The sequence below is a fragment of the Meriones unguiculatus genome, chromosome 4 (genome assembly GCF_030254825.1).
Source record: "Meriones unguiculatus strain TT.TT164.6M chromosome 4, Bangor_MerUng_6.1, whole genome shotgun sequence".
NCBI classification, from domain to species: Eukaryota; Metazoa; Chordata; class Mammalia; order Rodentia; family Muridae; genus Meriones; species Meriones unguiculatus.
This window is the reverse complement of record NC_083352.1, coordinates 131,596,314-131,623,097: the sequence shown is the minus strand read 5'-3', so window position 1 is coordinate 131,623,097 and position 26,784 is coordinate 131,596,314.

The window sequence follows — 26,784 nt, the reverse complement described above, 5'->3', positions numbered from 1 at the left end:
TTCTCTGACAACAGCCCTAGGTTTTTAAACCAGAAGTGTAATTTGTAGCAAAGGATCAAACTGTCTGATGCCAAACCCTAGTGTGGGCTATAAAAAGGAACCCACAAAAAGGTGCGTATCTAGGCACTTGAGCTTAGGGGACCCTCTAGGAAGGGGCGCCATCCTCTATTAGAGGTAACTCTGCTCTATAGCTAGCAAAACCCTGTATAGGCTGTGTGTGTAGTGGTGCATGACCGTAATCCCAGCACTCAGAGTCTGAGATACGATGGTCTCAAGTTCAAGGCCAGCCTGGGCCACATAATGAGACCCTACCTCAAAAACAAGCAAACCAGCCACCAATGCCTCTGACCCTTTTTGCTTTTGCTGACTTCCTTATTCATTCAGTTCAGGCCACACAATTTTTCTTGTTTTTTAGAATCTTCCTTTTCTATGGGTTGATACCACTTCCTTGGCTAGAAAAGGGTCTTAGCTCTGTGGCTGGCCCAGTTTTGTTGTCCCAATTTCCATTTTAGCATCCCCGTACAGGCGCTTGCAGACCCTGAAGCCTTCACTTCACTTCTAGGCTTCTTTTTTTTTTTTTCAATGCAGTTTATTCAGGAACCTTGAACAATCATCTGACCCTGGGTAAAGCCAGCCCACTTTAAATAGCCTCTGGGTAGCCAACCTCAGCATGCCACGTGGGCAATGCAGATAGGTCCACATACATGGAAGCAAGCCAGATCCTCATCCTTAGCCAAATGTGGAGTTGTTTGTGACAGAGAGCACTCACCATCGGGAAGGTGGAAGGCGGAAACCAGCTCCATCTTTCAGGCGTGGCATTACGCAGCTCTCTACAGTTCCCCCTTTTTGTTTTAGACGCATCAGGCAAGAGTAGAGGTCTGATCTCTGATATTAGAAATAAATTGGGACTTTGTACCGATGTTCATTTAGGTGTCATCCACCCAAAGAGCATCAGACCCGTCTCCAATACCTTTTTCTCAGAGGCGTGACCTGGGGCATCAACCCACATGCAATCAGACATGCTCTTCTCTGGGTCCAAAGCGGCTGACCCTGAGTGCAGTGCTTAGCCTCGCAGCCTTAGATGTACAAAAAGGAATTAATGCTCAACTAAAAGGAGGTTTGATGGTGTTCAATCAGAGGATTGACCTCGTGCAGGAGCAAATTGATACCCTATGGCAAATCGCTCAACTTGGCTGTCAATGAAAGTATGCTGGACTTTGAGTCACTAGCATACAACATGAGAATTTTCCCTGTGCTGCAAATCTGTCTAAACAATTGTCTAGCTATATTTTAGGTAATTGGACTGGAGAATTCGATACTACGATGGAGCAGCTGAGAGTGGCCATTGTCACAGTAAATTCTACCAGAGTGGATGCAGGACTAGCCACAGGATTATCATCATGGATTGCTGCAGCCATGAATCATCTGAAGGAATGGGCAGGCATGGGAGCGTTAGCAGGCCTTCTGGTGTTGGTCACCTTGGTTTGCCTGTGGTATATATGCAAGATTAGAGTCTCACAACAGCGTAATGCAGCCATGACCATTCAGGCCTTTATAGCCATTGAAGCAGGACAGTCTCCCCAAGCATGGTTGGCTACCATAAAAAGCCAAAATGGTACGCTCTAGGCTTCTTTCAACCAGGCTTATCACCAGGGGCACTTTTCAAAATCTGAAGTGATTCTGTTTAACCTGGTGTTTAACCCACAAAGGATGCTGCCTTGGTAGTGGGTGGCTACTCTCTGTGGCTGAACTTTGACTTTCTTTGCTGCTATTTACAGATACTGGTCCTTGGCATGTGTTGAACGGCAGCGTCTCTCTGTCTACAATGATATTGGCTTGTGGGTTTGTGTGGCTGTGGGTATTATAGGGTTCGGCTTCTGAGTTTTGTGTAACATGAATAGGATAAGCATAAACATAAAATATGTATCTACAAGAAAAAGGGGCAAGAAAGTAGCTTTTCAGTAAATGGAAGTAAGAAGGAGCTCACAGCTGGGCTGTGGTGGTAGACACCTTTAATCCCAGCACTCAGGAGGCAGAACCAAACAAATCTCTGTGAGTTTGAGGTCAGCCTGGTCTACACAGTAAGTCCCGGACAGCCAGGGCTACAGAGAGAAACCTTCTCTCAGAAAACAAACAAAAACAAAAACCCAAACAAAGAACTGACTCACATATTAACTAACTCTAAAAAGAATTTTGCTGAGTGAATGAAAGAAACCAAACACAAAAGAACAGCTTGCTTGAAAAGATACATATGAAAAAAAGATACACATGAAAGAAAAAGATACACAAGGAAATGCCAATGTGTTTTTAGACCAGGCAAAGCTAATCTGTAGGTACAGAAACCACAACATGGTTCTTTGTGTCAGGAGGGGAGAATAACAAAAAAGAGAGTGAGAGAAGTTCCTAAAGGGATGGAAAAGTGTATTTCTTGGTTGAGAATACACAGGTGCACTTGTCAAAACCTACCCTACTGTGGGCTGGAGAGATGGCTCAACAGTGGAGAGCACATGCTGTTCTTACAGAAGACCCAAGTTGGTTCCCAGCACCCACACTGTGGATCACAACCATCTGCTCCAGCCGGTCTCCAGCCGGTCTCCAGCCGCCGGCCATGAATATGGTACACATACATACTTTCAGGCAAAAAACCTACACACCTAAAATTAAACATGAATCAAATTGGATAGAGTACCTGCCTAACATGCAAGGCCTTGGGGATCTATCCACAGTACTAAATAAATAAAAAAATAGATAAATAAATAATCTAAACAGATGTTGAAGATAGCTGGATGAGGTGGCACAGGCTTTTAATACCAGCCCTCAGAAGGTAGAGGAAGTGTTAAAGCTGAAAATCATGAGGGAGAGATCAGCTCCATCATTTCTGAGCCGAATCTGAAACAAGCTTTAATTGAATACTTGGCCAGGATGTTGGACTATGGTCAGGCCCATTGCAGGATCCTAGATATTGGAGATGGGTCACATTTTACGGAAGCTTATAAAGACAGAGTTCCTGCCTACACACCATCCACCACTACTAGTGCGGCTGGGTCAAACAAATGTGTTTAGGGGACTGAAAACCGAAGTTTGTTATCTCAAAAGAACCACAGCCTCAGCATCCCAGGACCTTATCTGTCCTTGGGCGGGTGGGGCTTCCTGGTTAACTGCGGCTCTCCCAGAAGACTGACCTCTGTGAGTTCAAAGTGCTCAGCTTGGACTGCAAGGTGACCCCTGCTCAAACAAAATGAAACAAAGACCCCAGATACTGAAGAACTGTGGTGTGTTTAAAAAAAAAGTCTTAAAAAAGCACATTCTTGTGAGGTGTACTGCTGCACACCTCTCATCCCAGTACTCAGAAGGCAGAGACTGATGGATCTCTGTGAGTTCAAGGCCCACCTGGTCTACATAATGAGTTCAAGGCCAGCCAAGGCTACACAGTGAGACCCTGACTTGAAAAACCACAGGATGACTCATCTTTGTTGTAAGGAAGATTTGAAATAGCCAGAGCCGTAGTAGGGGGAGAATGAAGGAGGAGTTAGAGGAAGGGAAAGAACATGATCAAAATATGTTGCATGAAATGTTCAAAAAAGTAAATTAAAACATGAAAATCCTAAAAATCCTGTATTCACTGTTGCAGTATCTCTTTTGTTTGTAATTTTTAGATTTACATTTATGATAAATCTGAGTCATATCATTAAAATCATCAGGGGGTATATGAATAAGACATTATTACTTAAGGCCTTTTCTGATTCAAGCCTGAGGAGGTACAACATTAGAATGGAAAGGGACTTCATTGTTTCATGCAGGAGAAGTCCTGAAGCTGCTGGCTTCAGGGTTGCAGGCTGAGGTCTGATGAGGGCCTCCCTGACCCTCAGCTCCTTTCTGAGACCTCTCTCAACCGTTCCTTCCCAGGCCCTTGCTGAAGCAAAGTTATACCAGCACAGGGGTTCAGATAAAACAAACAAACAAACAAAAAACAAAACAAAACAAAACAAAAAAAAACCCAAAAACCTGAACTGCCCCTCTCTGGACCCTGCCAATCATGTGGCAGCTAATGATAGACTCATGAAAGATTGTTAAAGAGGGGACTGACACAGGCAGCACAGAAAATGACCGTGGAAGGGAGCAAAAGCCACAAGGGGCCACTTCAATTTATGAACACAGACAGACGAAGGGCTGGCCCCTCCTGAACTGCACTCACATTACTGCAAGCCAACAATACTAGTGTTCCAACATCTAACTACCTCCAATTTGGTGGGCTGGGTTCTGTGTGAAGATATGTTTCTAATTGTATTTTCTTGTTGAAACATCTAAAACTTGCCAGAAGTGAGGTGCAAACATTAGGTCATCCTGCCTCTGGCTTCCTCTTTCACACAAATCTGTTAGCATTTCATTCCAGGAAGAGAAAGCTCTTGTGTATTTGACAATTGCCTGATAAAGGGGCTTCCTCCAGCCACTAACCTTTTGGCAAAATAGTGGCTGGGTACCGCCCTGTGGGAAGGATGCTGAGGAAGTGGCCTTGGATGCCCTCCTGCCCTGGGTCTTCAGGCAGTCACAGAAAACCTCCAGGAACAAAGCACCGTCCTCTCTACTCAATCCAGAGACAGACAGGCTTTCTCATCCACAGAACTTTTTCTGAAGCAATCTCTGGCGACACACTTTCCAAAATCTGAACCAAAGTTTCATCTTAATTACTAGTTGTTTGTTTGTTTGTTTGTTTCCCTCCCCAGAGCTGAAGACCAAACCCAAAGCGCTTGCTAGGCAGGCGCTCTACCACTGGCTAAACCCCAACCCATCAGTTACTAGTTTTAAAAAAATAAAAGATGGGACTGGTGAAGATGGCTCAGAGGTTAAGAGCTCTGGCTGGTCTTCCAAAAGTCCTGAGTTCAATTCTCAGCAACCACATGGTGGCTCACAACCATCTATAATGAGATCTGGTGCCCTCATCTGGCGTGCAGGCACACATGCAGGCAGAATATTGTATAAATAATAAATAGATAAATCTTAAAAACATTAAAACAATAAAAGAGGGCTGGAGTGCTAGCTGTGATTAAGAGCACTTACTGCTCTTGCAGAGGTCCTGGATTTGATTTGCAGAATCCACAACAGGCAGTTCACAACTACTTGTAATTCCAGTTCCAGGGGATCCTATGCCTCTACTGGTGTCTGTGGGCACTACAAGCTTGTGGTAGTGGTACACATAAACTCATAGCTGTACACAGTACAACATAAATAAAAACAATCAGTTATGGGTTGGAGAGTGGCTCAGAGGTTAAGAGCACTGGTTGCTCTTCCAGAGGTACTGAGTTCAATTCCCAGCAACCACATTGTGGCTCACAATCCTTTATAAGGAGATCTGATGCCCTCTTCTGGCTTGCTGGCATACATGCAGGCAGAATACTGTACACATAATAAATAAATCTTTTAAAAAATAATCAGTTCAAAACTAAAAGTTAAAAAGTTTGAGGTTAGCATGGTCTACAAAGCAAGTCCAGGAAAGCCAAAGCTACACACAGAGAAACCCTGTCTTGAATGCCCCCCCACCTCAAAACAAACAAACAGAAAAATCAATCAACCAACCAAACAAACAAAAACCCAAAAATTAAAGACACAGCAACCTTTACCTAAAGTACTTAACAAATTGTTGTTAAAATAATTTATTAGAAAAATAGACATTGACCTTTAAAAAAATTAATTCTGGGGCTGGTAAAAAAAAAAGGTAAATATTGAAAAGCTTTTATTTTATTGTATTGTATTTCATTCTATTTTTGAGACAGAGTCTCATTATGTAGCACTGGCTGGCTTTTACTATGTAGATCAGGCTGGCCTCACATTTACAGACATCTGCCTGCCTCTAAATTCTTAGAGTTACTGTTAAAAGTGTGTGCTGCCACACCCATCAAAATCATTTTAAAAGCTTTTTTAGAAACTTTCATTTTTAGAAAAATTTCTAAAAGTGCAGCAAGGTAACACCTGTTGATAAACTAGAAATATATTTGCAGTAAATGTGACAAGCCATACGATTCTATTTTCAATGTATATTTATCTCTTAGTCTTTTTTTTTTTTTTTTCTAGACATGGTTTCTTGTGTAGCCTTAGCTGTTCTGGATTTACCTCGTAGACCAGGTTGGCCTTGAACTCACAGAGATCCACCTGCCTCTGCCTCCCCAAATGCTGGATCAAAGGTGTGCAACACCACACCTGGCTTATCTCTTAGTCTTTAATAAGAAAGTTAAAATTCTGGTAGAAAGTAGACAAATATTTAGTCATCTGTTGGGCTGCATGTTAGCAATGTCACGTGCTTTAAAAATAATTGGTAAATTTCTAGCATTTTAGAGAGATTTAAATTTTTTCTATTTGTGTATTTTATGTGTATGGGTGTTATGTCGGCATGTATGTCTTTGTGCCATATACTTGGTGCCTGAAAAGGCCAGAGGGTGTCATATTTCTTGGAACTGGTTATAGAAAGTTGTGCACCTTCTGGAAGAAGAGCCAGTGCTCTTAATCACTGAACTATCTTCCCAGTCCCCATTTATTATTTTATCCGTGTGTGTGTGTGTGTGTGTGTGTGAATTTTTGTGCACCATGTATGTCCAGGAGACTGAAGAGTTCCTCCTTAAGAGCAGAATGTGCTCTTAACCGTGGAGCTATCCCTTTAGCTCTGATTTTTAGCATTCTTATCACAAAAAGAGTGATGTTGTACATGTAATAACGTCAATTATCTTGATGACCCTTTCTACAATGTATAAATGCAATTTATATTATCATATAGGGTCCATAAAAATATAAAGTTACTATTGGCCATTAAAATGGAACGAATTATAAAAACATGTGGACAAAGAATATAAACAAAAATTTACAGCAGAAATACAGAAAAGAACAAACATGGTAATGTTCTTTTGCATTCCCGGCACATGGGAGGCTGAGCCAGGAGAATCACCAGTTCAGTGATTGTGCTGCACAGTGAAACTCTAAGAGGAGAGAAAAGAAGGAGATGAGGAGAAAAAAGAGAGCACAAGAAACAAAGAAAAAAGTAATACAGAGTTGTGGAGAGCTGCTTGTTTATAAAAAAACATGTTTTCACCCTGGGCTTCACCTGGAGACAGGGATATGTTTTTTGCCAAGTTCATTTCCTTTTGTTTGTGTGAGAATCATACATGCAGGTGGTGGAGGTAAACAAGTTTGACTTCCGCATGAACCCCTTCATTGACCAAGGGGCTTTGCTCTACAAAAAGGAATTGGAATAAACCTGTGTGCGACAGTTTCCGCTGGCAGCCCTCTTGAACAGATCCCATGTGTAGTGTGTTGGTTTATTAATTTTTCTTTCAATCCTCACTCCCCACTCAAGAACTGTTCGACTCTGCTGGTGGGCTCCAGCAGTTTGGTGCTCAAATAGGGACTTAAGTTACAGGGAACCAGTGAAGGACGCCATGGGTGTTGGCCAGCTCATGTCATAAAGAGAAAAGGGTATTGTGAGTAAAACTTGAGAGTAAAGATAGGATAAGGCAGTAGCTTCATGTTTTCTGTATGGAATTTAATTAGAAATAGTCTGTATATGCAGCACAGGACTGAGAAAGTGAAACTCTCAGAGTTAGGGAGAAAGAGGAAAGAAATATGGGAGGCTTAGAAACAAAATGAGGTTAAACCATCAGCTCCTCAAAAAGAATTATATGTCCCTCCTAATGATAATAATTTCTTGTTAGAAGAAGACTTTGAGGATGACTTAGATCCTGATGAGGTTGCAGAGTTGGAGGAAGAAGCAGCTAAGTATGATTCTGAGAGATATCCTCTGTTTCAGGCTATGAATATTAAAAAAAAAAAAAAACTTGAGCCTTGGCAAAAAGAAATGAAAAAGTTGGAATGGAGCTTGGAGGAAATGAACAGAAAAAATGGAGAATTAACTACTAGGAAAAATGAGGCTCAATCCCTCACTCCAACTCCTGCATTGATTGCAGGCTTGGACCCTTCTCCTGGGAAGGCTACAGTTGCTATAGTTCAAAAGACAAGTGGGCCTTTTCATTTTGTCCACTGTGCTGGCAGCTGTATCCCCTTTACAAGCTTCTTTACAAGCTTGGCAGTAAGGAGAAGGTATAATTAAGTTTTATGATTTTCCAGTTAGAGAGCAACCTGATGGATAGGGTAATATGGTGAGAGCCCATGCTCCTTTATCTTTTAAACAATTGAAAGAATTAAAAACTGTATGCTTTTAATATGGTCCTACAGAACCTTTTACTCAAGCTCTGTTAAAGTCCTTGTCTACTGAGGCCCTCTGCCCAGGGGACTGGAAGCAAAAGCATGCTTATCAGGAGGAGATCATTTATTATGGAAGTCAGAATTTGCAGAGCACTGTCCAGTTATAGCTGAACTCAACTGAGCTCAAGGAGTTCCTATAACTTATGACATGCTTGCTAGAGAAGGAATCTACAGGGAAACAGAACAACAACTGGATTTTGATGTGGCCATTTATGCTCAAGTAAATGCTACTGTCCAAAGGGCCTGGAATAAACTACCACAAGCAGGTAGACAGGCAGAGGATTTGTCTAAAATCTCCCAGGGACGTGATGAATTATTTCAAGATTTTGTAGCAAGATTAATGCAAACAGGAAGCAGACTTGTAGGTGACACATATTCTGGATTATTATTAGTAAAACAATCGGCCTAGGAAAATGCTAACAGTGCCTGCCAAGCAGCTTTGAAACCCTTTAGGAAGAAAGGAAATATTTCTGACTATATTAGGTTATGTTCTGACATCAGGTCATCTCATACTCAAGGAGTGGCCATGGCTGCTGCCCTACGAGGGAAGACTATTAAAGAGGTATTATTTCAGCAACAGAAAGGCCCAAAGAATGGAGTATCTGAAAGTTGTTATGGTTGTGGGCAAATGGGACATCAAAGAAAAAATTGTCCTAATGCTGGTAAGAAAGAAAGGAGTCCAAAGGAACCTGATCTATGCCCAAGCTGTAAAAGAGGAAAGCATTTGGCTAATGAATGTATGTCTAAAAGAGATGCCGCAGGAAAACCTTTAAAGCAGAGAAACTGGAAAAGGGGCCAGCCCCAGGCCCTGCAACAATGTGATGGGTCACTATAGAACTTCATCCCTCAGCAAGGAAATCCACTCAGGACTTCTGTAGAGCAACCACAGGTAGCACAGGACTGGACTTCAGTTCCTCCACCTACACAGTATTAACTCCTGAGATGGGGATGCAGGCCCTACCTACAGGAGTTTATGCTCCATTACTTAGGGGGACTATAGGATAAGTACTATGAAGAAGTAGTACACCTATGCAGGGAATTTTAGTAGCTCCTGGGGTAATTGATGCAGATTATAAAGGGGAAATAAAAATTAAGTCACACTCTCCAAATGGAATTTCTGTAATAAAACAAGGTCTAAGATTAGCCCAACTAATATTGCTTCCCCAAGATCAGACAGAAAAATGCAAGTAAGAAGGATAGGAGAGGAGATGCAGGTTTTGGATCTTCTGATATTTATTAGATAACAGGTATCGGTCCCAATTGACCCAAACTAGTGTTACAAATTAATGGTAGAATATTTACAGGGTTATTGTATACAGGAGCTGATGTCTCTGTCTTAACTGCTGATCAGTGGCCTATGCATTGGCCTAAACAATCTTCTATTACACAATTACAAGGGATAGGACAAAGCCAATGCCCTGAACATTTATCAGTTAACTTGGAAGAATGAGGAAGGACATGAGGGAAGCTTTAAACCATATATTGTTCCTGGCCTTCCTGTTAATCTGTGGGCAGAGATGTGATGAGTAACATGAGAGTGTATCTTCACAGTCCTAGTAATGTAGTTACCAAACAGATGCCTCATCAAGAATGTTTACCAAATTCAGGATTAGGAAAATTCAGACAGGGCATAGTTCAGCCATTAATGCCTACCCAAAGAAATATTTAAAAAGGGTTGGGTTATTTTTAGGGGAGGTCACTAACAACCTGTACCCCATGCATATTCAATAATGTAGAAAGCGATATTTCTGTGTGGGTGGATCAGTGGCCTCTTTCCCTTGAGAAAATTAAAGCTGCTGAGTAGTTAGTACAGGAACAGCATTGCTCCATCAAACTCACCTTTGAACTCCCCTATTTTTGTTATAAAAAAGAAATCAGGAAAATGAAGATTTTTACAAGATCTCAGAAAAGGAAATGAGACCATGGGGTTAGTGGGAGCCTGGCAACCTGGATTACCTAACCCTTCTGCTATACCTAGAGATACTTTTAAGATTATACTAGATTTGAAAGATTGTTTTAATCCTATTCCTCTTGCTCCTCAAGACTGTAAAAGATTTGCTTTTAATGTGCCATCAGTAAATTTTAAAGAACCTATGAAGAGGTATCATTGGCTTGTATTACCTCAAGGTATGGCAAATAGTCCAACCTTATGTCAAAAATTTGTAGCTCAGGCTGTTTTAAAACTGGACAAGCATATTCTTTTGCATATATTATTCATTATATGGATGATATTTTATTGGCTCATAAGAACGAAGGGATTTTATTAAGTGCTTTTGCATACTTACAACAAAATCAAGGTTTAGTAGTTGAACCAGAAAAAGTGCAGACAGAGCCCCCTTATTCGTATTTGGGACATAAATTATACCTTCAGTCTACTATGCCTCAGAAAATTCAATTAAGGAAAGACAACCTAAAAACTTTAAATGATTTTCAAAAGTTGTTAGGTGATATTAATTGGCTTAGACCCCATTTGAAGTTAACTATAGGAGAGCTGAAACCACTTTTTGACATTTTAAAAGGAGAGGCTGATTCTTTGTCAAAAAGGGAACTTACCATAGAAGCTCGTAATGCTGTGCAAAAGATAGAATTAGCTATTAAAAAATATGTTCAATATACAGATTATTCAAAAGAATGGGGTGCATATATTCTGACTATTGTTTATACTCTAACTGCTGTATTGTGGCAAGAAGGACCATTATTATGGTTGTGTAAGACCTGGGGTCTCACAGCTCAGGAGTTCAATCGCGCCCTTCCCAGAAACTCCCCCAGACCAAGACTCATTGCAAAAGCAAGAGGTTTATTAACCATTGTACAACGGGGTCACCCCTGCTGGTCAGCAAAGAGTGGCACCGGGAGACAAAGGCCTTTAGGTTTTTAAAAGAAAAATTGCGGGAAATTTGAAGTTGCAGTTTTGGCAATTTAGGATTGGATGAGGAAGTTATAAAGTAAGATAATTGGTTAGTCTTAGGTGTTCAAGCTTGGCCAGTCCTGCCAAGTGTGGATGCAGCTACAATTGAAGGTGGGGGTGGTTAGCTCATCCTTGAAGATTAGGGCTGCGGGCTCTTGGCTGGAGGTCAAAAGCTACTCAGAAGAAGTCTAGGTTCGTTGCTAAGAAACTCTATCTCAAGGACAAGGGTCTGGTCCTTCTTTTGCTGAGTGAAGGTCATTGCTTGCTTGCCCTTTTTTTTATATCTGTTCTCATGGATAGGGTCACATTTCTTCACTCTCTGGAAAGGTACTAAGAGGCTTTAGCTTAACCTGAACCTAAAACTCAAAACTATAGGCTTTAGAAGACATACAGGTTACAAAGTTAGTCTAACCTTTCAGCTGCACTTGCCTGTGTCTCTGTGTGAGTTCTAACACTGCATTATGAAGCAGTGGCTAGTTTAGTTCAAATGGCTCACGTAGAATCTCCCAAGTATTTTGGTAGAGAGCCCTCCTTAATTGAAGTTCCTTTTACCAAACAACAAGTAGACTGTTTTTTTTTTTTTTTTTTTTCAAAATGCAGATTGTTGGGCCATAGCTTTTGCTCATTATTTAGGACGAATTGACAATCATTATTCAAAAGATAAATTACTTCAATTTGTCAGTGAGCATGCTATTGTATTTCCTAAATAATTAAACAAGAGCCATTACCTCAGGTTCCAACAGCATTCACAGATGGATCTTCAAATGGAAGAGCTGTATATGTACTGCAGGGACAAACTTTTGTTTGCAAACATTACCAGCCTCAGCTCAAGTTGTAGAATTACAAGCTGTAGCTGCAGTCTTTAAAAATATGACTTCTACTTCTTTGAACTTGTACACTGATAGCCATTATATTGCTAAGTCTTTCCAAGTCCTAGAGACTGTAACATATGTTGACACGGCTAATAAAGAAATACAAGCTCTATTTAGACAGCTACCACAAAATATCCAGAGCCATCTCCAGCCTTGTTATATACGGCATATTAGAGCTCATTCAGGACTTCCTGGACCTCTAACAAAGGAAATAAACTTGGCAAAAAAACATCCTGCCTATCCCTGTCTCCAGGTGAAGGAAGGCCAGGGTGAAAACATGTTTTTGACAAACAAGTAGCTCTCCACACAGAGGCAGATATTAGTCTCATTGTCTCATTATCTAGTTAAAAAAATAAATTAAACATGTTAGCATGCTCTTTCTCCACACCAAGTTAACAAAATGGTTCTTAAATGAACAGTTAAATTTGAAAGTTATATCATTAAGCTAAGCAAAAATTGAGACACCCATTCTTTTTGTTAATAGTATTTTCATTTCTTCTGTGGAAATTTTATATAGGTATATGTGTCTTGATCACATCCATCTGCTTTAGTTAAGGTTTTATTGCTGTGAAGAGACACCATGACCAAAGCAACTCTTATAAAGGAAAACAGTTAGTTGGGGCTGGCTGACAGTTTCAGAGGTTTAGTTCATTATCATCGTGGCAAGAAACGTGGCTGCATGCAGGCAGACATGGTGCTAGAGTAGGAGCTTAAGAGTTCTACATTGGATCATTGGATCCACTGGCAGCAGAAGAAGGCTGCCACACTAGGCCTATTTGAGCAGCTGAGACCTCAAAGCCTGCCACCACAATGACACACCTTCTCCAGCACGGCCACACCTACTACATCATGATCACACCACTTCCTACTGGTGCAATTCCCCATGGGTCAAGCATTCAAACATACAAGTCTACAGGGGCCATACCTATTAAAACCATCCATTCTCTACTCTAGTTTCCCTTAGGTTCCACCAATGCATCTTCCTCCAAACTTCAAGTCCCCCCCTCTTTAATTTATAACTCACGGAGTCCAATCAGTGTTGTCCATATAAGCATGAATGTGATGCCATCCACTGGAGCATAGGCAACCAACCAGTGGCCACACTCCCAGGAGAGGGACTCTCTCATTCAGTAACCATCAATGTAAATAGTTCCTCACCTAGGGGTGGGGCCTTGTTAGTGTTTTCCTCATTCACACTGGAATTTTCAATTGGCTTGATCTTGAATAGATCTTACGCAGGTAGCCAGAGCTGCCTTGACTTCACATGTGCAACACCTGTGCTGAATAAAAAGAGTAGGTTGCATTTCACAACACTCTTCAGCATCCTCTGGCACTTACATTCTTTCTATTTCCTCTTCTGCAATGTTCCCCAAGCCTTGCAGGGGATATAAATGTCCCATTTATAGTTGACTGCTCACAGTCACTATATTCTCAGCCCTTTAAACAGCAATGGGTCTCTACATTAACTACTACCCACCATAAAAAGAAGCTTCTCCAACCAAGGTTGAGCTCAGCACAAATCTATAGGTATAAATGAATATTTAGAAGGAAGTTTCACAATATGAACATTTTGCGAAATTAACAATAGTCGCCAGTATGCCAGGACTATTTCACAGTGCCAGGTATGAATTCCTTCTATGAAGCAGGCCTCAAATCCAATCAACAAGTGGATAGTTGATCCCATAACAGTTGTGCCATTATTGCACATGTGGGCATATTGTACCTGTCAGGTCAGTACTGGAGCACGCTGGGCCCCAAACTGGGAAAAACCATTCCTATCTCCTCTCCCTCAGTAGCCTGCATAGCACCTTCCAACACTATAAAGGTTAGCCGGCAGGGAGAGTTCCTGGTCAGTTCAAGACTGATTCCTCTTTGCCTTGCAATTCTGGGTCTTACCATCTAGTTATGGTAACAAACCAAGAGCAATGGCAACAGCCTGTATTATTTTGGATGACTCTGGGGCCTCCTTGACCAATAATTCAAGAAGGTAACTTATGCGTTACACGGAAATTTCCATTTAACAACCCATTGTCCAACTGTGCAGGGTATCTCTACTCAAATGTCTTTTAAAATTTTTTCTGAGACAGGGCTTCCCTGTGTAGCCTTGGCTGTCTTGGACCTGCTTTGTAGGACAAACTGGCCTTGAATTCACAGAGATCTGCCTGCCTCTGCCTCCCTGAGTGCTGGGATCACAGGCGTGAGCCACCACACCTGGCTTTAAAACCATTAGTTTACAAACTAGTAGATTTTCCTAAGTCTTCTTCATACATCCTTAGGTTTGGTTAATTTACTGTTAACTTACCAGCAGTTCTTAACCTGTGGGTAGTGACATTTTTGGGGTCATATGTCAGATATCCTGCATGTCAGATGGTCAACTACGTTATGATTCATAACAGTAGCAAAATTACATCTATGGACTAGCAACAAAATGATTTTATGGTTGGGGGTCACCACAATATGGGGAACTGTATTAGGGAGTCTCAGCCTTAAGCAGGTTGAGAACCACTGACTAACCCCCTCCATCTAGTCTCTCTCCATCTCTGTGTGCTCCATTTTCTGCAGAGAAAGACTAACTTTTCTAATAATAACGCACTATAGAAATGATCCCTGAAAGCATAGTCTTGGGATAGCCTTTCTAATAAGAAACTTAAATACAGTTGTACTTCATGGAGCAACCAGCCTAAGAGAAAAAGAAAATTAATATATGAGCACAGCAACCATCACATGCACACATCTACAGTGCTCTATAGCACAGCAGAGAGAAAACATGGCCCCAAGATGTTTACCTGGATTTTATGCGCTGGTTTTTATTTTCTGGTCTGTGCTTTTCTAGGTTCAACACAGAGCTTCACGTGATAACAAAACGACTTAAAATAAGGAAGAACTTGACTGACTTATTCTCTTAAGTAAACAAAGTATCGCTGATGGTAGGGTGGAGCCGCTTTCCATGGAGAACATCCAGCTTGTTTATTAAATACCTTCCTGTTCAAGCCCATGCAGGTCTGCAGAGCACACTCAAAGCTAATAGAGAAATTAGGTGAACACTGAGGGATTTGCCCTAATCCCCTGCTGACAGAGAGCGTGATGACTAACTTCCAGGGTGGGTAATTAGTGGCCTCTGCCCCTGGGTAACTGTTCCTCTGTTTTGGGTTAGTAAGATTATACGTGGATTTCCTGGTTTGTTCCCTTTTGGAAAGGGTTAAGAAGTTGAACATTACTAAAATTGTCCAGGGTGGCTCATTAAGTTTCCTTTAACTGCATTTGTTGTTGTTGTTTTAAAACAAGGCTGCACTATGCAATATTAAGATTTATTTATTTATGTACATGAGTGCTCTATTTGCATTTATGCCTACATGACAGACACCAGACCCCATTATAGATGGTTGTGAGCCACCATGTGGTTATTGAGACTTGAACTCAGGACCTCTGGAAGAGCAGCCAGTGATCTTAACTGCTGAGGCATCTCTCACCCCCCCTCCCCCACTATGTAATCTTGCATGGCCTGGAGCTCTTAAGGTAAACCAGGCTGGCCTCAAGCTCGTAAAGATCTGCTTGCCTCTAGCTCTGGAGGGTTGGGACTAAGGGTTCGGAGCACTACACTGACCTTCAGCTGGGTTTGGTAAGATACATATCCAGTTAGCTGTGAGCTGTGATTACCTATGCCAGTTTAGGCAGGACCAAAGTCAGGGATAAGACCTGACTTTGCCTGTTTCTCACATTTAGGGAGTGATGGAAGTAGATCAAGTAGATCAACTGCCAGGAACTGTTCCCCAGAGAGCTATGAAGTTTGAGTTTTAGGGAAGTGAAATTACAGGTAGCCTATTCCATCAGAGACAGAGGCCTAAGGCTGTAGACTTTATGCAGCTGTTGGAAGATCTCTTCCCAGTGCCCTGGGCTTGGCTCTCCCTAAGCGCAGATCCTGAGATAAGACTTGAAAACAGATGATTTATTTGTGTGGGTATTACAGTACCAAGAAGTACCAGGAGAGAATGGGCAAAGGTGACCAGAGAAGGAAGGATAGAAACCTTAAGTGAGGTCATCAGGTAGCAGTTATCAGTCTATCACGGCTCCTCAAGGACCCACGCATAACAGGACACAGAATTATCGCACTACAGAGGGGGAGCACGGAGACTGACACATTTATCCACCAATGTGGTGCCTTGGACATTAACTCCAGCTCCTTGTCCAGAGAAAATTTCCCTGTGCTGGTTAGTGGCCAGAGAATGCCTAGAGCACAAATGATTAAGAAGTCATAGGTGGAATTAGGTGCAAGTATTCCCTGAGGTTGTTCCTAGAATCTACTGAATCAGGCTGTATCATAGTGTTCTGACTGGGACCTGCTGCCCATAAGCTTTCTACTTCTATCATCTATTCTGTGGCACTGGGTTTTCCAGATTTGTCCACCCATCCATCCACCAATCTATCCATCCATCCATCCACCCACCCACTCACCTACCCAGACCACTATTTTGGTCAGGAAGAAAGTCAGAAGTATGAGAAATAAAAATAATACCCTCCCCCCCAAATAGAGAAACAGAATAAAGTTTCTATAAAGTACTGTGTAAATATTTTGAAGCTTGGTTCCATCAGCAAAATGAAAGGAAGAGATTAACCACTAGAGAATGTGAAAAACTGGCACATAGAAAATGTAGTAGAAGTATTTTAAGTCAGGCAAACCCACTGGGTTCTAGGCACGTGGAGGACTGTCAGTAATGAGAGAGGATGCTGACAATGGCCGAAGTTGACGCATTGGTGTCACCGTTTCCACACTGAACGAACGTGAGAGGGATTCTGCTTTGCAATATTATTATGCTTTCACCATATTGTCCAGTGTTGCAGACATTGCCGACTTAATCCCGGTGTGGTAATGTTGAGAGGTGGGGGGCCTTTAGGAGGGGGAGCTGTGTGGTGGAGTTAGGTCATAGGACTCCAGAGGCTCTCTGGCTTCCTGTCTTTCCTGTGATCTATCTCACCATCATGCTTCTTTCATGGTGTTATCTGCCATGAGGTGTTACACTAGTGGAGTCTTTGTCAAAATGAGCACTGCACTATTTAGACTGTAAAACCTCCCAAACTGTGAACTAAACAAACTCCTTTTCTTTATTAGTCATCCGACAGCAGGGACTTCATCACAGTAATGGAAAGCAAACCAGTACAAGCATAGGCCAGGAGGACAGCAGTTCAACGCAGCATGTCTGCCTGTGTAAGATGACACTAAAGTCAAATTGGCAGTTTCAGAGTTAAAATTACTTCCTTAGAACAGAAAACTAACCTAAGAGAGATTATAGAATCCTGTTTGTCACAGGAAAATGATGCATTTGGACGACAGGCAGAATTTCGCTCACCTGATTCCAAAGTGGGAGGAAATGACAGAGTCACAGAGAACACATCCAGGGCAGCCTACGTCAGAAAGCTTGGATCCAAATCTCTAGCTGATGGGGGTGAATGGGAGGGGGGATATTACTAAAACACTCTGAGCTCCAATTGTCCCATCTGTTGCCTGTGTTTTATATTAAGAATGAAAACAGTGACCACTGTGCTTTGGTGGTCTGCTTGCTTTTCGCAGGTCCGGTTTTCCACTCTAATCTATACCCAAGAGCATGGCCTCTTTGGTTAATGACCCCCCTCCCCCCCCAGCTGTCTGCCCGGCCTGCCTGGTGGGTGTGGCCAATGGGGGCATTCTCACCTTTCTCTGGGCCCTACTGTCTTACACTTCTTGGTTCAACATCAGCATAGAGCTAGGCCCCTCTATAGCCAGCTGCGCTCTTGTTGCATGGCTTTCTTCTGTGACTCCAGCTCTTACCAGACTCTTTTTTCCCTTGCTCCTCCAGGTGTGGGCCAGTGAAAACTACACATTGCTGCTGTCCTCTCGCCATGGGTCCCTTCATCCCACTCTCACTTGGCCTCTTAGGGAACTACCTTCTGGTTCTCCCTGTGGCCCTCTGGAGGCAGGCTGGCATCTACAGCAGAGAATGGCTAGGGGATTAAACGAATGTTCTTCTGAGGCACTTGGCATGTGACCCAGGGCTTCAGATGGACCTCAGAGCCCTTCATCCCTGATGGCACTCTGATTGCCTCTCCCATCACCCACAGGCCTCACTGGTTTAGGACCAGCGCAGAGCTGCTTCAGAGGGGAAACAGAGGGTGTCTTTGCAGAGATCACAGCGCTAATGGAAACAGATCATTGGGTCTTAAGAGCTGAGCACTACAGAGTAAAATCGGCATTGCAGGGAGATCTACTCTGGTAGATTAAAAGCAATTAGTGAAAATACAGCTTGGCATGGACCAAGCAGGTTTAGGTGGCAGGACATGTTATGTAATCTGGTTTATGGAAAAAAAAATCCCAACTGATCAGATTAAAATTCACTTTTACCTAATACCTTGGAGTCATTTTGTCTGTGTTCTTATCCTGAAACAGCAGGAAACCCAGCAAAAACTCCTGTTTCTAAAATACACTAGCATTTATGATAATTCTTGGTAAACCAATTAGTCTTCAGACATCAGTTTTGGGAGGTAGCCCTCTGGCTGTGCTGACAGTGGGCGTATAGAATGACACGTGAAATGGCCACTCCTTGAGAAACATTAGTCTGCAGGAAACAAGCTCCCCTTCAGTCCCCTTGCAGCCATCTTTGTTTTACCATCCTCAGGATGGTACATATTTGCAGTATGGTGACCACATAAGATAAGGCTGGTATGTTCCGGTCCCATCCCAAACACAGGAACAGGTCATAGGTACTGAAGTCTAGTTTGAATTCACTGTTTAAAGACTGCTCTACTGAATACTAGTTTAGAACACAATAACCTTGCCCTTCATGGGGAGAGCACACGCAAGCAGAGACCCACTCTCTGTGGCTAGGGCTGGAAGAGTTCTCCCACTTTGTCCTAGTTCCTCAGCACAGGTTTTGGAATCAGACAAGCATCTGTGTGAGAACGATGGAGAGAGCCAGCAGCTCAGAGAGCTCACAAAAAGACCACCACACGTTGTGTGCCAATTTGAGGAGAAAGTTGTGCCTACTGGATGGCAAATCACCAACTCCGGGGCACTGACAAACACCTAGGATTCTGAGCCAGTGCAGACTTACAATATTCTCTTTCTTTTGGATTAGTTGTGAATTAATCACAAGTGAAGACACTTGGCTTCAGGTCACTTGTCTTTTAACATGTATGTTTGCTTTTGAATGACATAATAATCAGGCACTTTCATACAAGTGCATAATGAATGATGAACAGATCAGGGGGACCGGCATGCTTGTCACTTCAAACACTGATTGTTTCTTTATTTTCAGAACATTTAGAAATCTGTCTGCTAGCTGTTTTGTAGCACATGCATACCCACTGTCAACCACAGTCATCCCACTTTAGAGCATTAGAATTTAGTCTTATCCAACTACAGCCTGTAGCACTAACCAATCTATCTCCACTCTCTCTCTCTCCTCTCATCTTTCTGTCTGAAGTTTTTCTTTTCTTTTTTTAATTTTTGTTGTTGCTGCTTTGTTTTAGAGACAGGGTTTTTCTGTGTAGCCTTAGCTGTCCTGGACTTGCTTTGTAGACTAGGCTGGCCTCGAACTCACAAGAGCTCTGCCTGCCTCTGCCTCCCTGAGTGCTGGGATTACAGGCGTGTGCCACTGCACCCAGCTCTTTTCTAAATTTGTATTTATTTTTATTTCATGTGCATTGATGTTTTTCCTGCATGTATGTCTGTGTGAGGATGTCAGATCACCTGTAATTGGAATTACAGACAGTTGTGGATGCTGGGAATCGAACCACATTCCTCTGGAAGAGTAGCTATGCTCTTACCTGCTGAGCTGTCTCTTCAGCCCCAAAGATTTATTATTTTTATATTATTGTTTTTAAATATGTGTCTATGTGTGGTTCACATGAGTTCAAGTGCTGTCCAGTGTGGAGCTGGGCACTGAACTTGGATTCCTTGCAAAAGCAATATATGTTTTTAACTGCTGAGCCATCCCCTTAGTGCTTCTCCCATCCCTTTGAATTTTTATTTCATTTGTTATTATTCTTTGAGACAGGGTCTCAAGTAGCCCAGGTTGGCCTCAAATCTACTATGTAACCTTAATTTCTGATCCTCATGCCTCTACCTCCCAAGTGCTAGGATCACCTACCTGTGCTGCTATGGTACCAAGTAATTATTCCTCCTTGTCTTTTGGAGTTAGAGCCATGGACATGCTAGGCTGGCACTCTATCTTTGAGCTGTCATCAGCCTGATTTTTCAAATTGTAACATCAAAGGTTTTGAGGAAAAAAAAAATTCAGACGGAGAAATTCAGAGAGGTCGTGAATCTGGGTTTTAGTTTTGGCTTCCTGGCTCAGTCGATTAGCAGTTGCTGGATTAGGATTTGGGGCAAATTCCTTCTTTCAGACTGAGTTTCCTCGAAGGCAGTGCTGAAGGCCTTGATGATAAAGGGTTGTCTGGGCTCAAGAAGGCTCTGCCTACTGTGGCCTGGCCTGGAGAGAGGGCCCCATGCACAATCCCTACTGCTAGTGTTATTCTTGCTGCTGCTACGGTTACAGCCCCCTCCCTTCCCTCTTAAAGCCAGCCTGGCCTCTGGCCCTTCCCTTTTGAGTTTATCCTATGAAAAGTCACTATGCTGCCAATAAAGGAAATGCCTGGCGCCCTATTCTTAGATATTGTGCAGGACTAGGAACCAGTACAAACTGTGAGTTTACTCAAGCGAGAGGGTTTAGACTGCTTCCTCTAACTGGCTCAGGGAAGGAGCTGAAGCTTTGTCAACCGAGCCTTTGAGGCATAGCTGTCTGTGGGTGAATAAAGTCCTGCCAACGTGAAGGTACTGTGTAAATTCTTTAAAGTGGCCTCCTGTTTTCTCCACAATGGCATCTCCACTCCAGCTCTCACCCTCAATAATTAGATCTGTGGGATTCAGCCAGAAGCTGAGAGTTAAGGCCAGACTACCACCCTTGCTCTCGTTGGCAGCGTCTCAATGGTAGTTGTATGTGAGCCTTGCAACCCCCACACATGGGTCTGAGGGGCTGGATGGGTCCCATCCGAGCTGAAGGAGGTCAGATCCTGTCTTAGCAGAGAACAGACAGAACCACTCCAGGGGAATACAAAACAAACAGACAAGTGCTTGTGCATATTGATCTCTTCCGGAAAGAGAACTGAAGCCTGTGGAAAACTTGGCCCATTCTTAATAGCATCCTGTTAATGGAGGGCAAGAGAATTCAGGAATTGAGAGGTACTTTAAAACAAATAAAGAGACACTCCTGAAAGTGTGCTAGAATTGAAGAGGCCAACTCACAGTCCAGCATGTTGGAAAGGCATTGTCAAGAGTTTCCTGTTTCTGCCCATCACTGGGTGGCAGGTTTTTTTTTTTCCTCTGAGGTTCTGTGAATCCTCAGCATAATGGCTCCTACCACTGGTACCCAGATTCAACTACACATGCTGTCTGTGTAGAAGTCTCTGGCGCCTTTTTTGAGACAGGGTTGCATGTTGTACCCCTGATTCAGACTACAAGTGCTGGGATTATCGGTATATGCTACCATGTTTGGCTAGAGTCAGACATTAACACAGTGGAACTATGCAGAGAAAGGGAAGCCTCCTTCACCTTTCAGCTTTGGTGTTGAGGTGCACCCACCTCTGAGAAAGAGATAATAAACTTTCAGTTCTTCCAGTCTAATCACATGTTGCCTCATGATGCAATCCTCTCTTTTACAGATTTTTCCCATTATCTGCTTCCTTCTCTGAGACCTTTGCAAGCTTTGATGCAAAGTGGGTTATATGGCACAAAAGATGTAAATTTCTTGGGGAGGGTGGCCCCGGGTTCTTCCTTGGGCAATGGGTTTTCAGTCCTGGCTCCCGGATGAATATCTTGCTGGCTTGTGGGACATCAATCAATGGTTGGAGGGCTCACCTCATGTGCATGGTGACTAGCAGCTTTTTTTCACTGCCTGACTGTTCCTCCATTAGCTGTATCTGACTGTTGACTCTGAAGCCCAGCCAAGCCCCCAGGAGTCTGCTGCCCTGAGCATGCACCCCAGCCTCTGCTAAAACACACTGGACATTAGAAAGCCTGGGAGAACTATGTGTCTGTGTCGCCTGACCACAGCCACAGTGTAGCTGTGACCTTAATACAAGGATGCCAGTGCAAACAATGTATTAGAAGATGAAGCTGGGAAGCCAGGTGTAGTGGCACAGGCCTGTAATCTCAGGGGTAGGTGGATCTCTGTGAGTTTGAGGCTGGCCTGGTCTATAAAGTGAGTCCAGGGCAACCAAAGCTACACAGAGAAACCCTGTCTTGAAGAAAAAAAAAAAAAAAGCAAAGGGCAAGGAAGTGAAGTGGGAAAGCTTTGAAGTGTGCAACTGTGGCAGGCAACTGGAGCTTAATTGCCCAGGAGAATTCTAGGAAGCTGTGTAGTACATGCCCCAGAGTTAGGAGCCTGTTGATAATTCTTGAAGTTAATCATGAAGGTTAAATAAAATACGTGTGCAGAGCAGTTAGTACAGACCCACTATATAATAGACTCAATAGGTGTGAACACACTTTCGTTCCCTCAGAAACCAATTTGCTTCCAAACAACACACCAGCACTTTCCATAGTGTGGTAGTTGGAAGGAGATGTCACATATGTGTATTTGAATACTGGGCCCCAGTTGGTGGAACTGTTTAGGAAGGATTAGGAGGTGTGGCCTTGGTGGTGGAGGAGTGTCACTGGGGTCTCTCTCTCTCTCTCTTTCTGTCTTTCCTTCCCTCTATCATGGTTGTGGGTCAAGAAATGATCCCTTCTCTCCACTACTAGGGACTCTAATCCTCTGTAACTGTGTGTAAAAATGAAATGCTTTCTTTTATAAGTTGGTTGGCCATAGTGTTTTGCCACAGCAACAGAAGAATAACTAAGATAACATGGCTTCTTTGTCTCTGCTTTTCTTTCATATCTTTGACCAGTTCGTTGAGTTCCTCTTCTCCATTTCTCCCCCCTAATATTTGGCTCTTTTCCTGCTAAGCAAGTTCATCCCTTTGCAGTCAGCAGGCAGAACACTGGAACCTCTTCAAATACTATGGCACTGAGATCTCTTTGGGTAAACATTCCATCCCACTCCCAAGCAGAGGCTGAAGCAGTCTGTATTGGCTGGGTCTGCTGGCACAGACCTGTGACCCAGCACAGGAGGCAGAGCCAGTATAAGGCTCCAGATATATGAGACCCTGTCTCAAACAAAGCAAAACTTTGTTAATTCAAATGTTTTAGAAAGCACAGTAGTGTAAGTGAATACAGCGGATTGCATCTTGGTGAGAGGAGAAGCAGAACCAAGCAGGTGAGAGAGAACCCCCAACAAAGAAAGCCCAGGGCTTCTATTCAGGCCGCCTACACGCATTCATTGAAGGGGGAGATGCTTCCTGAGAATGCCCAGTTAAGTACTGCATTTCTGCGCATGCTCAGCTTAAGACCGTAACTTAAGCCAGAAGGTAACACCGGGGGTACACATTTAAAGGTTTTAAGGTTAAAATGGTAGGCAGGTATGCGTCTGGTCATGCTCAACTTGCACTATAACATTTTAGCTAAAATTAGGAGAGTATAATTTTGGTTGTGTATTAGCACGTAACAATAGAATCAGATGAGTAAAATATCTGTTGGCTTGATAACAGAGAATGTTATTAAGTGTTTTAGTGAAGTGCAAATGTGTTTGGCCACTGCAGAGGGCAATTTGATAGCCTTTATGAAGCCTGCAATTCACACTTCACCTTTTAACAATGCTGCTGTTGCAGAGATCAGAGCTTCAAGAAACTAAGCATGTATTTGGAAAGTTGGAGACCCACCTTTCCGTTGCTGACAGGTGTAGCCATCAGACCCACTAAGCTAGTGCTCTGGGAAGAGAGCCTGGGCCCAGATCCAGTTAGTTTTTTGTTTTTGTTTTTCGACATTTACAGGCTAAACTGCATCATTTTTGACCTCATATTGGTGGGTTAAGGATTTGAAGTTTGTGCTGCACAGCTATAGTTCATGAGCAAGCGTGTTTATAGAAGCAGACACAATGAGGTCAGAACAGCTGTTTGGTAACTGTTTCTCAAGGTAAGGGGGTGTTATCTGAGGTAGAAAGTAATTGAGATTGCAGAGGCAAAACACTGCATATAGGATTCACAGCTTCAAGTGCAGTAAGAAAAACTGACTCATGTTAGTCCTGTCACCACGCCTATATGTCCGCCATGAAGAAACTCTCAGGTGTGCACAGTGCTAGTCATCACTCTGTTCATTTTATTGGCAGAGATTTGGAAAAGAATCTAAATAACTGTGAGTACCAGGACTGTATAAATGAAAAATGGAATATGGTTTTAATGGAAGAACTGCATAGCTGTTAAACACAGAACAGACTAGAGTGATACATAGTGGCAAAGGTACATCTAAAGGTTGACAAAAACAAACAAGAAACCCCAACACCAACCAACCAACCAACCAAAAACAACAACAACAACAACAACAATAAAACCCTAAAACAAAACAAAAACAGCAACAGTTGGTTCTTGGCATATTTCTGATTTTTTAATTCATCTATCTGTCTGTCTGTCTGTCTGTCTGTCTGTCTGTCTGCCTACCTACCTATCTATTTGTTTTGGGGTTTTTAAGACAGGGTTTTTCTGTGTAGCCTTGGCAGTCCTGGAACTCTGTAGACTAGGCTGGCCTCGAACTCGGGAATCTATTTGCCCCTGCCTCCTGAGTGCTGGAATTAAAGGCGTGAGGCACCACTGCTTGACATGTTTTTATTCTTCTAGTTTCTTCTCTTCCAAAATATTATCTGAGTCAAATTGTATAAAATGTGGTCTTTTAAGTTCGGCTTCTTCCATTTGGTTTAATACATTTACAACCATCCATTCTGAAGGTATCAGTAATTTCTTTTTACTGCTTTAACAAGTTAGTAATTTTTATTAGGTTATATGTACATATATTATATATTTTATATATAAGTATATTTTTTAAAAATAGACATCTGAGCCTGGCAGTGGTGGCACACACCTTTAATCCCAGCACTTGAAAGGCAGAGGCAGGCAGACATTCAAGCCAAGGCCAGGTTAGTCTACAGATCAAATTCTAGGACATCCAGGGCTACACAGAGTAGCCCTGTCTCCTAAAACAGACAAAGAAAAATACACATCTGGAAAGACAGGAAACAAACACTCCCATAATGCTTTAGAAGGACGGTGGGAGCCAGAGCTGAGAAGGAAATAGTTAAATAGCCTGCTATATCTTTAGTGTTACAATTTGGAAACTCAATTCTGTTTTACATGTGTAATTAAAATATATATATATATATATATATTTAGTAATAGAAAGAGGTAGGTGATAATTGCATTGGTTACAGAAGAGAATATTTCTTGTATCTCTCTCAGAGCATGTGCACTGAAGAGGAAAGAAGGAAGTCTTCTACTTGATTAAAAACTTGAAAAGGACACAGACTTTCAGATGCTAGGCATTGATTGAGAGAGGCAAAGGCTAAGTCCTATTAAAAGGGAAAGAGACAAATGATAGCAGTATTTATGTGTCAAGCTTTAAATAAAAAAAGAAAGAGGAGGAGGAAGGGCTTCATTGCTCCAGAAACAGCCTGAGGACGAGGCTCTATAACTAGGCAGGGAAAGAAGAATGATCCAGAGAAATGCCACTTTGCAGCTTGGGGTCTAGTAGGTCTGGCTATTTGCCCAAAAGATGACTGAGGTTTTCAGCCTGTTACTCTACATGTTGACAGATGACGGGGATCCTTGGCTTCAAATTCGTTTGAAGTTAAATGACATGAATGATCCTCAGGGGAACTCTCAGACCTAGTAACCAGAAAAGACAGTTTGTGCAGGATGATGCAAGTCTGCTTTGTGTCCCTCTTCATGGCCATCTTTCTGCTAATATTTCCAACATCTGTCAAAATCCAGATGAGTCAATGCTACTGTATCCTGTCTCCTTTTCTCCTCAGTTAAAACAGCCATGAAAAGCCAGCTCTTCTGCCTTTAACCTTCCTAAATCATCACTCTTTATGCCAGTATCTGCCTTCCCAGATGAGGACCCCGTTACTGTTTAGCAGACTTCCTCCCAGAGTCTTTCCCTGTCCATTGCTTTCTGCACATCGATCTCGGTCATTCTGACCCCTCCTCCAGACTCTACCACAGCCTCCCACTGGTGATTATTAGAATTCCCCATGACGAAGAACTCACTGATGGTAGATGTGGTAGCCCCTGCCTTTAGTCTCAGCACTCAGGAGACTGGTGGTTCTTTGTGAGCTCAAGGCCAGCCTGGTTTGCATAGTGAGTTCAGTGAGGGCAGAGCTACATAGCGAGATTCTGTCTCAAAAGAAAAAAAGTAAATGAATAAACTGCCAATCTGTAGTTTTGTCCCCCTTCAAGGAAATATATTCAACATTTCTACTCTGGCCCCCTTATGCTGGTGCTCATTACCCCTTGAGCCCAGTAACCACTGGGCTCTTTGATTTTGTTTCTCCCCTCTGCCTGACATTCCATCTCCTTACTAATCTTGCTTAAATATCATTTTGCCGAGCCACACCTCATCTCAAGAATGTACGGTGGCTCACCACGACATATCACATCAAATCTGAACTTTGCCCAGCTGTCATCACCTAGTTCCACACATGAATTTTCTCATACGCCCTACCTTTTCTCAAAATCTTTCTTCTTTCTTCTTCTGTTCTGCAAACATCATAAGCTTAGTTCTAACCACAGTCCTTTGCTTAGTCAGTATTGGTTTAATTTCTTAAGCTCTTGTATTACTATCTGTCCATTCTATGCTTTATC